This window comes from Lutra lutra, chromosome 3 (genome assembly GCF_902655055.1).
Source record: "Lutra lutra chromosome 3, mLutLut1.2, whole genome shotgun sequence".
Taxonomy (NCBI): domain Eukaryota; kingdom Metazoa; phylum Chordata; class Mammalia; order Carnivora; family Mustelidae; genus Lutra; species Lutra lutra.
The window spans coordinates 9,093,010-9,108,951 of record NC_062280.1 but is presented as its reverse complement, the minus strand read 5'-3'; positions in this window follow the sequence as shown (position 1 = coordinate 9,108,951).

Genomic DNA, 15,942 nt, shown 5'->3' with positions numbered 1-15,942 from the left:
AGGGTCCTGGAAAGGAAGACATCCTTCTATCTTGTTGTTTTGTTCACACAGACCAAAATTCTGACTCTGCAGCCTGGAGAAAACTATGCTTTGGGGTCCACATAGTAACTGGCTGTATATTTAAGCCAGTAACTCCTGGACAGTCACTCTGAGGGTCCCTGGATAGGGAAGATGGTGTTGTTGGTGGTGGTGGGATAACTGGTGTTGGAGTCTCTTTATACCATTCTTTTTGCAAGTTTGGCTGTGGGTCTAGTTCTCCAGCCTTTACAACAATTCTGTAGCCCACAATAAGAAACTTCCATTCTGTTTAATCCTCAGTGTCTTTCATAAACTTCCATTCTGTTTGGGGCGCCTGGGTGGCTCAGTGGGTTAAGCCGCTGCCTTTGGCTCAGGTCATGATCCCAGGTCCTAGGTTCGAGCCCCGCATCGGGCTTTCTGCTCAGCAGGGAGCCTGCTTCCTCCTCTCTCTCTGCCTGCCTCTCTGCCTGCTTGTGATTTCTCTCTGTCAAATAAATAAATAAAATCTTTAAAAAAAATAAATTAAAAAAATAAATAAATAAATAAATAAAAACTTCCATTCTGTTTAATCCTCAGAGTCACAGTCTGTAGTTACAAGTAAGAACTCTCGACTAAAATGTACAACTGTAGATTTAGACCTGGAATTTCAGGGATTCTGACATGAAAATAGGTTGTTTGAAAATGAAGTTAGGGGCGCCTGGGTGGCTCAGTGGGTTAAGCCTCTGCCTTCAGCTCAGGTCATGATCCCAGGATTCTGGGATCGAGCCCCGCATCGGGCTCTCTGCTCAGCGGGGAGCCTGCTTCCTCCTCTCTCTCTCTATGCCTGCCTCTCTGCATACTTGTGATCTCTCTCTCTGTTTCAAATAAATAAATAAAATCTTAAAAAAAAAAAAAGAAAATGAAGTTAGCATAGAAGAAAGAATGGCTGAGAGATCAAGAGTTAGAGACCGGCTGAGTTTTGATGAGTGCCTGGATCTAAGTTGTAGTTTCTTATAAGTATTTTTAAACTCCTTATTTGTGATAGTTAAAATGAGATTCTATAATAAATATTTGATAACATGACCCATGAATCCTTTAACTGCTCACGTGTCCTGCAGTGTTACGGAATGCTTATGAACAAATGAAACCACTGTTACTGTGCCCTGTCATCTTCCCACACGCTATAGAATTCTCCCAGATTGTATCCCACACACATTGTGTAATCAGCTCTGATAAAGGCTGAGTATATGAGAGCATTGTTATCAATCCATGTGTAAAATGTTCATGTATTAATCTGTATTAATCTGATTAAAAGATGAAAATGAATTACATTTTCCTCACACGTCCTAATATGTTGTCTTGCACACCACTTAGAAAGCACACAACCCCCTTTGGAGAAACTTCATTTAGAATATATTTTGTAACCCTTTGGCATTGTCTTTGAAAAGCTTTAATAGCTATATTTATTTATATTCTCCTGAAAGCAAAAATAAGATTTCGGGATCATAAACAGATTATTATTACATAAAGCAGTTGGCTCCCCTTGCCCCATTTTTTCTCCATCAGGGCAATGTCAGGAGAGCCAGGTTAACCCTATTTGTGCGAAAGAGGTTTTTTGTTTTGTTTTGAACCATGGGAGAGGAACCTTGAAATTATGAATCTGGGAGTTTATATGAGCTACATGCTGCCTTCTTCACTTCCTGGGAGAGGAAGAGAAGCCTTTGCTCCCAAATGTTTTACAATTCTTTGGGATGTAAGCAGATGGCTCCAGGTTTTATCTCCCCATAAAATGTAAGTGTGTGACTCTGGCAAATAGGCAGGAGGAAACAGAGCACTGAAAAGTAGATGTTTCTGGGAAAAGGAGGCATTATCTTTATAGCATGTTCGTTTCCTTACTCGGGAAACAAAGGCATGAAGTCATGCGGAAACATGAAAATACCCATGAAGCATTGTTGTGCCAATAGTCTTAATGGGGTATAGAAATAATGCCTCCCTCACTCCTGACATTACTCTTAGAAACATTGAATGACCAGATGAATTGAGTAGGGCAACTTAAACGTCATGACATATGATCCCCCGGTTGTGCTCTGCTCGTAGGATAGGTAGGAAAGAAACCGGCAGAGCCAGAATTGGGGAGCTCTTCTAACACTGGCGTTTATGGCATGGACTGCCTGGAGCACTGGGGGTTGCAGGAAAACAATGAATCATGGAACACTACCCTCAAAAACTATAGGAAGTACTGTATGGTGACTAACACAACATAATTAAAAAGTGATCTTTGTTGTTTTTTTTTTTTAAAGATTAATGGTAGTAAAATGTGCAGGATAGAAGGGAAGTAGATGAGGCAAGGAAAGGCAGATCATTTTTGAATCCACTCTAAAATTTGGAATGCTAGTGAGGTGCCTGGCTGGCTCAGTCAGTAGAGCATGTGCTCTTGATAACGGGTTAGTGAGTTCAAGCACCATGTCGGGTATAGAGATTACTTAATAAAGATGTATATATTTTTAAAAGTTTAAAAATTAGGAATGCTAGTAATAGTGGTCTAAACTAGAGTGGGAGTGGAAAGGAAGGTACCGATGTAAGTATGACCCTAAAATGATGGACTTTTTAAGGCTTAGCAACTAATTAGATGCGGTAGGCAAGTTTCTTTTTGTGTTAGATTTTACTGATTTCCATGATGTGCAGGATATCATTAAAAGAATTAAAAGGTAAGATGCTGCCAGCCAGTGGCCTATCTTAATTTTCAATATTCCTAAGATTTTAGGTACCATAACTACAAGGGAGGGAATGGAGAGTAGGTTTTTGAATCTTCATTTTGTTCTTTCTTCGTCTTGTTGCAATAGCATACAGTTTGAAATTAACTTTTAAAAAAAAAAGAAGCCCATTGTCACAATGAGACTATAATGCAGTAAGTTTGGTGGTTTTTTTTTTTTTTTTGAGATTTTATTTATTGAGAGGGAGAGAGAGTGAGTGAGAGCACAAGAGCAGGAGGAGGGAGAAGCAGGTTCCCTGCAAAGCAGGGAGCCCCATGTGGGGCTGATCCCAGGGAGCCGAAGGGAGATGCTTGGCTGACTGAGACACCCAGGCACCCCAATGCAGTAAGTTCTTTAGGTGCCAGAATACAACTAACTGGAATCCGTATTCAGAAATATATGCTATGGGGTACCTGGGTGGCTCAGTCAGTTAAGCATCCAACTCTTGAGCTCAGCTCAGGTCTTGAGCTCAGGGTTGTGAGTTCAAACCCTGCATTGGGTTCCACACGAGGCATGGACCCTACTTTAAAAAATGTGTGTGTGTGTGTGTGTGTGTGTGTGTGTGTGTGTGTGTGTGTGTGTAAGTCAACTGTAAAAGAAGAGAAAAAAAATTATAGGAAAACAGAAAATAAGCAATTTATTTTACTAGAAACATTCCAGACAGACTGCCTTGTCACCTACAATTTATCCCTTTAGCAGATATTCATTGAGTACCTATCATACTAGAATCCATGCCAGACATTCACACTCAGCATCTCATTTCACTCCCCATTAAAAACCCTTAGAGGAAAGATTATTGTTCCCAAACTACAAGAAAGGACCTACTATTAGAGAAATTAAACAATTTGCCCATAGTAGAATTCAAAGAAGATTGTCTATCTAAGAAATAGAGTTCTTTCCACTGAAGATGTCCAATAATAATAATAATTAAATTTGTTTACATCCTACTCTCTGTCAAAATCTTTCCTGACCATAGTAGTTATTGCTCTTGCCTTGAAAAAAAAAGTTTTCAATGATCTGCCCCCAGTCTTCTTTGTTACTCTTTCTCTACTTTTCCTTAGAGATTTCATCTAACTCTATGACTCTAATGTTATATTTTTGGTGGATGATTCACCAAGTCAGACAGACTCATTTCTCCCTCCCTCCCTCCCCGGCTCTGTATCTGAGTACCTCAGAGTCAATGGCAGTATTTTTAGTCTTCCTGAGACTAAGTCTTCATCCCTAAATTATGGCTAGTAATACTATCTTGTAAACCTGGCATGAGGACAAAGTGGGATAATGGGTCAAATGCACATAGTAGTAGGTGCCTGAGAAATGATAGGTGCTTTCTTCTTAGCTCTCCCATCTCTCGTTTTCTCTAAACTAGACATCAATTTCAAGTCACTGTTGGAATTTCAACTGACAGTTTCTTTCCCTCCCTAATTAACAATTCTTCTTAGTTTCCAAATTTCTATTAAATCTTCCCAAGTACACAAATTGAAAATCCACTTAGACAATTTCTTTCTTTCTTACCACATGCAGCAATTTCTCCCTTGCTTACTACGTGCAATCAGTTGCTAAGCCCTAAACAGTCCAGCACTTTAGGGTCACTCTTACATTGGTACACTCCTTTCTGGCCCTCACCCTACTTTAGACCATCATTAGTAGCATCCCACATTTTACAGCAGCTTCGTGAATGATCTCTCCCCTGGTCTCACCCACTTTACTTCTATCCCGTACGTAAGTTTACCGTTAATCTTTTTTTTTTTTTTAAGATTTTATTTATTTATTTATTTGACAGAGAGAGACAGCGAGAGAGGGAACACAAGCAGAGGGAGTCAGAGAGGGAGAAGCAGGCTTCCTGCTGAGCAGGGAGTCTGATGTGGGGCTCGATCCCAGGACCCTGGGATCATGACCTGAGCCAAAGGCAGACATTTAATGACTGAGACACCATGGCATCCGCACCATTAATCTTTTTTAAAACAGCAAATTAATATTATCATTCTCTTTTCCAAAACCTTCTAGTCTTCCTTCATGTTCTATAAGATAGAGCCCAAACTCCTTCTTTTGACAGCTTGACCAACCAACATTTCCAGTCCTTCTACTATTTTCCAAAGACACCCATCTCCTCCGCACACAAACTACTTGAGTTAGGACTTGTTGGCAAGAAACAAAAAACCTGACAGTTGCTGAAACAATCAATTCTTCAAGTAAACATTCAGGATAAGTCTCCCTGAGGTCATCAAGAACTAAAATTCCTTCCAGCCCACTAGTTCTCCATCCTTAATGTCTGGCTTTCTTAACAAAATGGTAGCTACATGATATTTCCATTTGAAGAGGAGAGAGCAGAGCTCTTCCTCTCTTGACCCTTTCCTACCTCAGGGACTTCTGTCTGCAGCCCACTGGCCAGAGTGATCTCACATAGCCGCTAAGAAATACAAGGGAGGCTATGGAAACAAGTGTTAAGCTGGCTACATTGCCTCCCCAAACAATGTCTAAGAAGAAAAATGTATTAACCTGTTCTGCTACCGTAACCAAACACCACAGACTGGGTGGCTTAAACAACAGAAATTTATTTCTCACAGTTATGGAGACTGGACAGTCCAAAATCAACTAGGGGTTAAGGCTTCAGCATATGAATTTGGGGGAACACAACTCAGTCCATAGCAAAAAGGATAGAAGGAAGCCACAAGTAGTCTGCACACAAGCAGGCTGGGACACGGAATCTTCTGTGATTCTGTCCTCCCTGTTGCTCCTTTTCTGCCCTCGCTTAAAAACTTCCTTCCAATAGCCGGGTTGTCAAAATTTTCTTCACAAAAATTATCAACTGCCACAGGCAGGGCTAATCTATCTGTCTCTGCTTCCGGCTCTTACTGTCCTGGTTCCATATCCTAAGAGGGTCATCACGTTCCTTCTGTGCGCTTTCCATGTGTGGTTCGTAATAGTGATACTTAGTTAAAATCTATGGGTCAGGCGCGTGCTAGGTCCTTTAGATGGACCATTTCTAATTTTTATGACAACACTGCAAAGTGAGATTACTTCACAGATAAGGAAATTGAGGTGCAGAAATATTAAAAACTGCCCACGGGAATGGCAGAGCTCAGTTTTAAACATGGCTAAATTTGGTTCTGAAAGCCTTTCCAACACACCATTCTATTTCTCCAAATAGATTTTCTTCTCCTCACGGCCAGGGACTGTGTCTCTTTCCATAGGTCATGGCTTTGTGTTCCTACACTTGGCAATGCATATTTCACATGGTAGAATTTGTTAAATATTTTTTGAATGAATGATAGTAACAATGACCCAAGATACTTTAAAAGCCTAATTTAATAAAAATCAATTATGTTGCAGTTGCCTGTGTGTTGATAAGGATTGAAGCTGAGTGATAAGTACATGGAATTGCATTATTCTGTTCTCTTTACTTTTGTATATGTTGGAGTTTTACATAATGAAGAAAAATCAATTATGCAAATTTATATTCACAGTAGATTAATGCATTTAGAAAAACTTGTAGATGTTATTTTTTAAATTTATTTCTGAATAGTTTATTTAGGTATACACACACACACACATGCATATGCAGTGGAATATTACTCAGCCATGAAAAAGAATGAAATCTTGACATTTACAACATATTTGGACCTAGAAAGTATAATTCTAAGTGAAATAAGTCAGTCAGAGAAAGACAAATACCATATGACTTCATTTATATGTGGAATTTAAGAAACAAAACAAATGAGCAAAGAGCGGAAAAAAGAGAGGGAGGAGGCAAACCAAGAAACAGACCCTTAATGTCTGTTCTTCAAAATGCCATGTTAAGAAAATGAAAAGACAATTCACAAGTGAGGAAAAAAACACATATCTGATAAAGAACTTGTATCCAAAATATATAAAGAACTCTCAAAATGCAATAATAAGAAAACAAACCAATTTAAACCTAGCAAAATACTTAAGCAGACTTCACAGGGAAAATAAATGGATAACAAAGTAAGCACACAAAAAGATGCTCAACACAGTCATAGGAAAAATGCAAATTATAATCACAATAACTAAAATACAAAGTTTGTGTTTTTTTTAAAGATTTTATTTATTTATTTGACAGAGATCATAAGTAGACAGAGAGGCAGGCCGGGGGTGGGGTGGCAGCAGGCTCCCCGCTGAGTGGAGAGCCAGATGTGGGGCTCCATCCCACGACCCTGGGACCATGAACCTGAGCCCAAGGCGGAGGCTTAACCCACTGAGCCACCCAGGTGCCCCAAAAAGAAGCATTTTTTTTTTCTAAAGATTTTATTTATTTGACAGACAGAAATCACAAGTAGGCAGAGAGGCAGGCAGAGAGAGAGAGGGAGAAGCAGGCTTCCCGCTGAGCAGAGAGCCCGACTCGGGGCTCGATCCCAGTACCCTGGGACCATGACCTGAGGCGAAGGCAGAGGCTTTAACCCACTGAGCCACCCAGGTGCCCCAAAAAGAAGCATTTTTATTGTCAATTGATTTTGACAAAGGTGCCAAAAAATTCCAGTGGGGGAAAAATTCTTTTCAACATGTAACGCTGGAATAAATGGACAGTTACATGGGGAAAAACATAAACCTGGACCCTTCCTCACATCGAACACAAAACTAATCTGAGGGGAATCATAAAATCTAAATGTAAAAACCAAACTGTAAAGCTTCTAGAAGAAAATATAAGAGAATGTTTGGTGATATGATGGTAAGCAAAGGTGCTTTGACAGAATAAAGAATAAAGCAACATGATTTAAAGTTTGGTAAATTATACTTCATCATAGGCGCCCCTGGGTGGCTCAGTCATTAAGCATCTGCCTTTGGCTCAGATCATGATCCCGGGGTCCTGGGATCAAGCCCTGTGCTGGGCTCTCTGCTTGGTGGAAGCCTGTTTCTCCCTCTGCCTCTACCTGCTTGTGTTCCCTCTCTTGCTGTGTCTCTCTTTGTCAAATAAATAAATAAAATCTTTTAAAAAATTATACTTCATCACAATTAAAGACTTCTGCTCATCAAAAGACATCATTAAGAAAATATACAGGCAAACCATGATGTCAGAAACATACTTCTGACAATGGGTTTGTTTTCAGAATATATAAAATACTTCTATAACTCAATCATAGAACCTCAATAACCCAACTTTTTTTTTAAAAGATTTTATTTATTTATTTATTTGACAGCGATCACAAGTAAGCAGAGAGGAAGAGAGAGAGGAGGAAGCAGGCCTCCCGCTGAGCAGAGAGCCCTGAGCCGAAGGCAGAGGCTTTAACCCACTGAGCCACACAGGTGCCAATAACCCAAGTTTTATAAATGGAATTTTTTTAAAGGTCAGCAGGTAATATGTTTAGCAGAAACTTCGAATGTCCCCACTGCCACTTGGGAAATCAATTCTGCTGCGGTGATTTCTTGTGGATTTTCCCAGGGCCAGACTTACCGAATGCACTTTTGAAGTGAGAAGGTAAAGGTCTGCTATTCAATTTTGTTTAAAATAATTGGATAATATCTTAAGCATCTAGAGTACTCAAGAGCTCCGGAAATACTAGGAACTAAGCATTGTTTTTGGGGGGGGAGCTGTTTTGGTTTTGTTTGAGGGGAGGGCAGTTTGTTGACTTTTTAAAAAATGGAATAAAAGCTCACTAGTTCTATGTCAGAGCTCACAATTGATAAATAGCACCATGAAAGAGAATCATTTGCCCATTATGCCCAAAAACATCCAAAGAAATGCCTGTCTGAATTGTTCTCAATTTCTGCCTTTTCTGAATCTACTCCCTTTATCATATGAAATATATGCCTGGAAATTTGAGTAATATTTTAAGAATGGCATTTCTTCCACATACTCACATAATTTTATTAATGGACTAAAATATGTGGTCCATTACAAAATTATGTGACTCATGGCTTAGGGTCTTATCTAATTTAATAGTCTAAGGTGGAAAGTTTTTTCATCCCTTTTATATTTAAAAAAAAAAAAACCCACAACCATTTTAAAGTCTAGTTTTACTCACACAAAACCTCAGGTTCATGATAGACCTTTCAATCCAAATCCATTTTGTCTTGTGGATTGGACAACAACAAGCTCCACCTTTCTCAGAAGGGAACAGAGAATTTAGAGCCCACTTCTCGGTGTGTCTGTAGTCCATTATATCTTGTAGAAGCTGAACTCGTCACAGGGAGTTCTGTGGCTTCCTCCCTCATGACTGGCCCAGCACCTCAACACCTCTTGTGTTCGTTTCCTGTAGCTACTGCAACACATTGACAAGATGTCAGTAGCTTAAAACGGCAAACATTATCCTCTCCCAGGTTTGGAGGCAAGAAGTCTCTAATCAGTATCTCTGAACCAAAATCAAGGTGTGGATGGGAGTATGCTTCCTCTGGAGACTCTAGGGAAAAATGTTCCTTTCTCCTTTGAGCTTCTGGGGGCTGCCCACGTTCCTTGGATTGTGGTAGCAACTCCAGGACAACTTAACTAGAACGGTGTGTGTGGTCATAACAGTGCCACACTCTGCCCGTTTCACTTTCCTTTCCTTCTTTCCTTCCTTTCTCCTTTCTTTCTTTCTTTTTTGCAACAGCTAGAGTGAATAGTAATTTATACTTTACTGATCCATTGAATATTCAAGTCAAATCAACAAATCCTTATTGGCCACCTACAGTTATCTCTTTTTATTAAAATATGATAGGATGTAAGTTTTTTTTTTTAAGATTCTATTTATTTATTTGAAAGACAGTGAGCGAAAGAGAGAGCAGAGCAGAAAGGGACAGAGGGAGAGGAAGCAGACTCCCCGCTCAGTGGGGAAACCTATATGGGGCTTGATCCCAGGACCTCGGGGTCATGACCTGAGCCAAAGGCAGATGCTTAACCAACTGAGCCAGCCAGGTGCCCCAACAGTTGTAAATCTTTAGATTAACAAAACAAGATAGATATGTAACACGGCTCACGTTTCAAAAGAGCCTCACGAGAATCTAAGCTGAACTTTTACCTCAAGAATGATTAACTCCGTAGATACCTGTGGTAGGCTTGCTACTGTGTACCAGGCATCGGGCCAGTGATTTAAAAAGCCCGAAGAAGCAGGGATGAAAAGGATGCGTTGCCTCCTTCGAGAAGCTCACCTGGGGAACAATAAAACACGTGGAAGCAAGCGGAGTCATTCTAAGTTGACAGGCGAAGAGCTGTGGAAGTGACTAAATGGTTTCCTTTTCTGAGAGGAAGTGACGTTTGAGGTGAGCCCTGAAGGGCAGGGATACTCTCTGAGGGGTGTCTAGGCAGAAGCAACAGCCCAATGCGAAGGCACCTAAGTAGAAGTGTGGGTGATGTTGGCGGGAGAGGACAAAGGGTGGGAAGGGTGGGATCCGGTTCTGTTGAGAGCCTTTACGTCATGCTCAAGAGCCTAGACTTTATCTTACAGGCACCAAGAAGCCAGTAGAGGTGGATGTGATCTTGTAAGGTTTTTCTTCATCAGTGTGACCTTGTTTTTCTGTTGCCTCTGTCCCGGGGTCAGTTGCAAAGCCAAGGGTATTGCCAACCACCCCAGACTGTCCACTACGAAAGGAGACTGACTACAGGAAAGCTGTGGCAAAGCCCTGAGGTATTGTTTTGGCTAGCCATCTATTAGGAAACATCCTTTACTCCTTTATTATGACTTTGGATGGCCCAGCATGATGGGGAACTGGGAACCTGGGTCTCAAATCCAGGTCGAGAGAGTCTGGTTTTTTATCTCAGACACTGTGTGGACTGGGAGATCTGTTCTCTTGCTGTTTCCCCAAGCTGGTTCAGATCAAAAACCGTTATCATGATTTTTACCTTGTGTTGCCTCCACTCCCTCAGCTTAGTTGTAGGACAGCAAGCTTGAACTTAGGGCAGGATTAAAAAGTACACACTGCCTGGCCCTGTGTGACTAGCATTGGTGGATCAGGAAAGCTGGTGGCATGGAAGGTGACCAGAGGAGGGACCCTGGGAGAAAGGAAGGCTGCTGCTGAGGCCCCAGCTGGTGACCAGGGACACCTGATGAGGCCAGGAAGTGAGGTCAAATGCTCTTAAGGAGAAAGATGGTCAGTCCACGTGGCCGTTTTCCTCCTTCCTTTATACATTCAGGCTTCTAGAATTGGCTCATACTCTGGCCCTTAAGAGGTATCAACAGCTGTAAAATGTTCTAAAAAGTGGAAGATCTTTTTTTCTTCTTCAATATACCCCTTCAACGTTTTAAAGACATTCTAAACAAACCAGAGGTCAGCAAAGAATTCAAGAGATTTCTGCCTGGTGAACGACTAGAGAATTCTGAGGACCAACTCCACAGAACTGAGATACTTTCCGTGGTGTCAGTATTGCCAAAGTGGACAAAGGGTTAACCATATTGCGGAAGTGTTCGAGAATGTCGGATTTTTTTTAAAAAACTAGTTTCATCTCCCCCATCCGAATGGGAGAGGAAAGGAATCCAGTTTCAGTGGTTTCTGGGCCTTCCCACACCTCCCCAAGGTCTCACAGGGTCTGGAACTGTTCTGTGGCCCCAGGACATGAGGGGTGAGCCTCTCCCCTCCCATGCATCATGGTCACTGCCACGGCTCTTGGCTTCTGTTCTGTGTCTGGCAAGAGGCCTATGTGCCTCTTCTCCCCTCTTCTCTTTACTCTACCTTCAAGCAGCGATCTGCCCGCTGCCAGGAAAAACAGTCCTGGTCGCCATGCGCCGAGAGCTGCCTGGCTTGCCCTGCTACTCGTCTGCGCCATCTTCCCACCGGCTTTGAAGTTCTCGTCGTGGCTGAGGAAGCAGTCGATAGACAGTAATTTCCCCTTTCCCTCATTCGGAGCAGGCTAAAGAAAAAAGAAATTAAATTCTTGTCCCTGTTCACAATACAGCTAAATAGCTATCATCAGCTCTTTTTCTGCCTAATAGAGACAGGAAGGACTTGAAAAGGGTGTAGAGTCTGACAGAAATCGTCTTAAAACCTCTCTGCCTCTCACAATACCTCTTCATTTACCATCCTTTCCTCGCCTTTATCGGCACATCGAATTTATTAAGTTTGTAATTCAATCAGCTCGTTTATTGGGTTTCTTTTATGTGTGGAGCCTTGAGCCTAGCACTCTATTTTCTTTTCAATTTCTAATTGAGAAACTCCAGCAAAGACCCTCATTCAGATGCCTCTGCATGTGGAAGAGCCTTTTTGCCTGGAATAACCCGACCACTACTTTCACAAAGGCTCTGCTTAACGGAGAGCCCCAACAGGATCATTTAAACCTGAAATGAACGGTTTGGGAATCTAAACTATTTGGGTTTTTTTTGTTTTCTCCTGATGGAACTCATTGACCAAATTCTTGCAAAATATCTACTTAGTGCCGTGCTGATACATTCTGAAGAAAATGTCATCATCAGCTTTGTCAATAATCCATTCTGCTCTTTAAAACAGAAATTTAAGATTAATAAATAATTAGAAGAATTTAGAACACTTGTTTTAGGGGGCGCCTGGGTGGCTCAGTGGGTTAGGCCGCTGCCTTCGGCTCAGGTCATGATCTCAGGGTCCTGGGATCGAGTCCCGCATCAGGCTCTTTGCTCAGCAGGGAGCCTGCTTCCCTCTCTCCCTCTCCGCCTGCCTCTTTGTCTACTTGTGATCTCTCTCTGTCAAATAAATAAATAAAATCTTAAAAAAAAAAAGAACACTTGTTTTATTTAAATATATAGTTTCTTTCAACAGTCAGGGGAGCCGCAGTCTCAGTGAACAGATAAATTGTGTGTTACCGTTAGTCTGTGGCTCTGTGGAGAAACTACAGGCAAACTTTCTTCCACTGTATTAACAGATACTGCATTTTTTATAAACCGAAGGTGCGTGTCAACCTTGCATCTAACTAGTCTGTCGGCACCATTTTCCTGACACATTTGTTCACTTCATGTTTTTGAGTCACATTTTGGTAATTCTCACAACATTTCAAACTTTTTCATTATTATTATATCTGTTACAGTGATCTGTGATCAGTGACCTTTGATGTTACCGTGTAATTGTTTTGGGGCACCATGAACCACAGCCATTTAAGACAGAAAATTCAATAAATGTTGTGTGCGCTCTGACTGCTCCCGTCTCTCTCCTTTTCCTCAGGCCTCCCTATTCCACAAGACACTCTATTGAAATTAGGCCAATTAATTACCTGCAACGGCTTCTAAGTGCTCAAGTGAAAGGAAGAGTTGCATGTTTCTCACTTTAAATCAAAAGGCTGGGTGACCAGTCTGTTAAGTGACCGACTCTTGATTTTTGGCTCAGGTCATGATTTCAGGGTCGTGAGATCAAGCCCCACAACCAACTCCATATCAGGCTCTGCACTAGGCATGGAGCCTGCTTAAGAGTCTCTCTCTCCCTCTCCTTATACTCCTCCCCTTTCTCTCACTCTTGCTCTATCTCTCCAGAAGGAAGGAAGGGAGGATGGAAGAGGGAAGGGAGGGAGGGAGAGAGGGAAGGAAGAAAGGAAGAGAAATCAAGAGCAAAAAATGATTAAGTTAGTGAAGAAGGCATGTTGAAAGCTAAGATAGGCCAAAAGCTATGTGCCAGTTACCCAAGTTGTAAAGGCAAAAGAAAAGTTCTCAAAGGAAATCAGAACTATCACTCCAGTAAACACACAAATGATAAGAAAGCAAAATAGCCTTGTTACTGATATGGAGAAAGTTTTAGTGGTCTGGATAGAAGATCAAACCAGCCACAACATGCCCTTAAGCCAAAGTCTAATCCAGAGCAGGACCCTAATTCTCTTCAATTTTATGTAGGCTGAGATGGGTGAGGGAGCTGAATAAGAAGTCCGAAGCTTGCAGAGATGACTTCGTGATGTTTTAGGGAAGAAGCCACCTCTAGTACATCAAACTGCAAGGTACAGCTGCAAGAGTTAATGTAGAAACCGCAGATTGTCCAGAAGATCCAGCTAAGATAACTGATCAAGGTGGCCACACTAAGCAATGGATTTTCCATGTAGACAAAACAGCCTTCCATAGGGAGAAGATGCCATCCGGACTTTCAAACTCGATCCTAGAAGTCAATCCTGCTTTCAAAGTTGCAAGGACGGGCTGACTCTCTTGCTAGCAGCTAATACAGCTGGTGACTGTAAATGAAAGCAGTGCTCAGTGACCGTCCTGGAAATCCCAGAAGAGCCTTTAGAAATTATGCTAAATCTACTCGGCCTGTGCTCTAAAAATGGAACAACAAAGCCTGATGGGAGCATATCTGTTTATAACATGACTTACTGAATACTTTAAGCCCACTGTTGAGACCCACTCCTCAGAAAAAAATATTCTTTTGAAAAGATTACTGCTCATTGGCAATGCACTTGATCTCCCAAGAGCCCTGATAGAGATGTACAATAAGATTAATGTTTTCGTGCCTACAAACATGACATCCATTCTATAGCCCACGGGTCAAGGAAAGACATTTCATAAGGCTATAGCTGCCATAGACTGATTTCTCTGATGGATCTTGGCAAAATACATGGAAAACTTTCTGGAAAGGATTCACCGTTCTAGATCCCATTAAGAATATTTGTGATTCATGGGAAGAGGTCAAAATGGCAACATTTACAGAGTTTGGAAGAAGAAGTTGATTCCAACTCTCATAGATGACTTTGAGGAGTTCAAGATGTCGATGGAGGAAATTACTGCAGATGTGGTGGAAATAGCATGAGAACCGGAGTTAGAAGTGGAGCCTGAAGATGGGATTGAGTTGCTGCAACCTCATGGCAAAACTTGAGAGGTGGGTAAAATGTTATCAAATGGCATTGCATGCTACAGAGAAATCGTTCCTGAAAGGAAGAGTCAATTGATGTGATAAACTTCACTTATCTTATTTTAAGAAACTGCCAGAGCCACCCCAACCTTCAGCAACTACCACCCTGATCAGTCAGCAGCCATCAACATCAAAGCAAGACCTTCCACCGGCAAAAAGAGGTTGGCTCACTGATGGTTAGCTTTCTTTTTTTTCTTTTAGTAACAAAGCATTTTTAAAGCATTTTTAAATTAAGGTATGTACCTTGTTTTTTTTAGACACAGTGATCTTGCACACTTACTATACTGTAGTATAGTGCAACCATAACTTTTATATGCACTGGAAAACCAAACAATTCGTTTGACTCTCTTTTTTGTGGTATTCACTTTATTGGGGAGGTCTGGAACATAACCCACAATATCTTTGAGGTATGCCTATAAATATTTCATAAATGGGGAGCTCTTAAATGGGAGAAAATGAGCTGTGTTTTTTTTTTTAATTTATTTATTTGACAGACAGAGATCACAGGCAGGCAGAGAGGCAGGCAGAGAGAGGAAGGGAAGCAGACTCCCTGCTGAGCAGAGAGCCTGATGTGGGGCTCGACCCAGGACCCCGGGATCATGATCCGAGCCAAAGGCAGAGGCTTTAACCCGCTGAGCCACCCAGGCGCCTCTGAGCTGTGTTTTTTATATACATGGGGATAAAGTTAGAAAATATTCACAGATAAATGGCTGTGAAAATCTATCCTTACTTACTCCATCTTTCCCATTTTAGAGAATGTATCATTTATGTGTTGGGCTCCGTGTGCTTGGCACAGGAAGTATAAGGTTGAGCACTGTCTAAGGAGTTTATAGTATAACGACTTGGCTGTAATCTCATTAACAGTTTCATATTTCCTATCGTGAAGTACTTGAACTTCAAACTCTGGGAGTTTTAAGGAGAGATGACGTAGTAAAAACGTCTCAAAACTCAAGTCTTCTCATTTTCTAATCTTTGCTGAGGTAATCTCACCCATTTACATGCTAACGATTCCCATATTTACATTTCCCCCCCAGATCTCCCCTCTGGGCTCCAGAACTGTGTATCCAACAAGGTACTCTCCACCTCATGAAGATCTTAAAGGCTCTTCAAATGCACGTCCAGAGTGGACCTCATGATCTTCTTCCCTCCACGCCAGTGTTGGACATCTCAGAGGATGGCCCTGTCGTCCACTCAGTGGCATAATCCCAACACCCAGGGATTGTTCTTGAAATTCTCTTCCGCCCAGCTTGGCCTTCCATAGCATTTAGTCCGTCGCATTCAGACCTTCTAAATATCTCTCAGGTCTTCCCACGTCTTTACATCTGTGTTACCGTCCTCATCCCGTTTACCATCTCCCTGCCTGGATCACTGCAGTAGACACCTAACTGGTCCTCTACATCCCTCTTTCCTACCTCAATCTCTCCTCCTTATTGGAACCAGAAAAGTATTTTAAAACTGCAAGTCTGTTCAA